Below are 2,951 nucleotides of genomic sequence, written 5' to 3' on the forward strand. Positions count from 1 at the left end.
TCTGAGTTATAGCAACCACGGCGGTTGGAGGTGATACGTTTAAACTTTCAATCTTCTGGACCAAAGCATCCACTTTTGCATTAACGTGATCAAGGTTACTTATCTCGTACATGCCAGTTTTCGGTTGAGGTTTTTCCACTGTTGTTCGTTCGGTTCCCCACTGATAGTGGTTTTGGGCCATGCTCTCGATAAGCTGGTAAGCATCAGCATAAGGTTTGTTCATTAGTGCACCACCTGCAGCGGCGTCTATTGTTAACCTTGTATTGTATAAGAGACCATTATAAAATGTGTGAATTACTAACCAGTCTTCCAAACCATGGTGTGGGCAAAGTCTCATCATGTCTTTGTATCTTTCCCATGCTTCGAAAAGAGACTCGTTGTCTTTCTGTTTAAATCCGTTTATCTGGGCTCTTAACATAGCTGTTTTGCTTGGTGGAAAATATCGGGCAAGAAAAACTTTCTTCAACTCGTTCCAGGTGGTGACTGAGTTGGAAGGGAGAGATTGAAGCCATCTTCTAGCGCTATCTCTTAATGAGAAAGGAAAAAGACGAAGTCGAATTGCCTCTGAAGTGACACCATTAGCTTTAACAGTATCAGCGTATTGGACAAATACGGATAAATGAAGGTTTGGATCTTCGGTAAGATTTCCAGAGAATTGGTTCTGTTGCACAGCCTGCAACAGTGAAGGTTTAAGTTCAAAGTTGTTTTCTTCGATTGCGGGCGGAGCAATACTTGAATGCGGTTCATCTTGCGATGGAGCGGCGTAATCTCTAAGAGCACGAGCTGGTTCTGCCATCTCGGTTAAAGAAGGAAAAATGTTTTTGATATCAGGAAGGTTTATAGGAGGGAGATTGTTTTCAGCACGATATTCCCGAATTCGTCGTAAGACTCGGAGATATAGTTCGATATCGTTGATTCGTAAATAGAGCGGTTCGCCTTGAGAGCGAGTGCGTGGCATACAAATCAACGAAAGAAAGAATAGAAGGAAAAGAAACCTTAGTCTTTACAGCGTAACGGAAGAGTTACGATATCGATTGAATAAAAGTCCCCGGCAACGGCGCCAAAAACTTGATCGCGACTTTATGAGTCGAATTTGGGATACAAACTGCAAGTGCACAGTTCTATCGCGTAGTTTTAAAAGATATCGATCCCACAGGGACTTATGAATCGATATACCGTTATCTAAAGTTACTACGTAAATCTAAGGTGAAAATGTTTGATTGTTTGGGGAAAAACTAAGAGCTAAACTAATATCTAGATTAAATATCAATAAAACGGATATCGGTATGTAGTTCGTCAAAACTAGGGAATCAAGTCTTTGTCGGTTTCTAGGTTTTTAAAATAAATCGTTCCAGTTAACTTTATTGGTTAAAGGTTTTATCTCAAACTCTCGCTCTGTTGAATAAACCATGATTTTATGTTAATGTTGCTGTCACTTATAATTAAGTCAAAAATCATATTTTGAAAACAGTAAAGTTGCAGAAACTCTTTTTAAGAAAATACTGACCGTTTTAAACACCCTTATCTCAAACTCTCGCTCTGTTGACTTAGGTTATACAATTAAATCTAAATGCTTAACTCTCGTCCTCACATTAATCTTTAAAAATACTTTTTGGAAAAAGGTCAGAATTTAATTAATTCTAAAACTTGCTCTCGCCCTGAGATAGACTTAATGACTAACTTACACTGTCCAGTTAAAACCTCAAACTCTCGCTCTGTTGGTTTCAACTTCTTTATGTCTTTTACTTTTGTAAAAAATCTTGTTATTAAACCTGTAAGTTAAGACCATAAAAAGATTGATTCTAATTTTAAGTTTGAATAGACCGACTTAGTCTTGACCCCTTTTTCTGCTTACTTTACATACCGATACCTAGGCGAATTAGCCAGACATGCTAACTAAATAATAATTATTATCATGCATACACAGACTCATTTCAGGCAGGCAATATGAATAAACAATAGAATAAAACATTAAATATTAAATAACAATTAGAGAACCTGAATGCGTAATACAATGGTCTTGAACACTCCTCCACAAGCCGGTAGGATTTGTTCTTCGATTCTTCAATTAAACAGTAAATCAAATCAAGGAAATAAAAAAACTCGAATATAACGTAAGGTTAAATCCGGTATAAAGTTGCACAATAATTTCCGGTGTAGAAACTATTATGCGAAAAATATCTAAAAGCTAAAAACGGGAAATGTAAATCTGCAAGGGAAGAAGAAAATAAAACTTGCAAAAGAAATAAATAAAATAAACAATATTAATTCTGCTGGAAAAAGAAAAATAAGCAAAAGCTTGAACAGAAAATCGGCAGAGCTTCGGTGTGTGTAAACGGCAAAAAGAGGAGCGCAAACGAGAGGGATTAGGGTAGCTATTTATAGTAGTGCTACTAACTGCCTTTTTCTTCTTTTCCACGAGTCTTCAGCATGCTAAATTCACGGCTTGGGAATAGGACACGAAGTCCTCAACGCTACTTCCATTCCTCTGAGAGCGTAACTTGCGCCAAAAAGCTAGTGGACTGGTGTGACGCTCGTCACACCATGTGTGACGTCCGTCACAAGGCTACTTCGCGTGACGCTCGTCACGCGTCCTGTGACGTCCGTCACAGGCACAGCATTGGTGACTTGTGCGCTTTGGGCTGGGCTTTGGCCTTTGGTTCCTTTTCTCTCCTTTTTGTTCCTTTTTACACCTCCTTTTCTTCCCTTTTTCACTTTTGCTTCAAAATGGGTACCTGATATAAATAGAAGAGGAATACTGCATAATATCTGATAAAATGAGATAAACTAGCGTAAATGATAATATAATTTAATTGAATTAAGTCTTAAAAAGCGATATAATTTCGTGTTATCAGTTGCGACAAAAACCTGTTTGAATACACAACCAAGACTGAGCGAAATACATAGTGAGAGCTAGGGTTTGTGTCTGTTTAGTCGTAAGACTTGTAGGT

General features: G+C 37.9%; 1 pseudogene; it reads left to right on the plus strand.

The window, feature by feature from the left end:
• Window positions 1-311: 311 nt before the first annotated feature.
• LOC127089337 (uncharacterized) lies at window positions 312-411 on the plus strand (annotated as a pseudogene).
• The last annotated feature ends 2,540 nt before the right edge of the window (window positions 412-2,951 follow it).

The sequence above is a fragment of the Lathyrus oleraceus genome, chromosome 5 (genome assembly GCF_024323335.1).
Source record: "Lathyrus oleraceus cultivar Zhongwan6 chromosome 5, CAAS_Psat_ZW6_1.0, whole genome shotgun sequence".
In the NCBI taxonomy this organism is placed as follows: domain Eukaryota; kingdom Viridiplantae; phylum Streptophyta; class Magnoliopsida; order Fabales; family Fabaceae; genus Lathyrus; species Lathyrus oleraceus.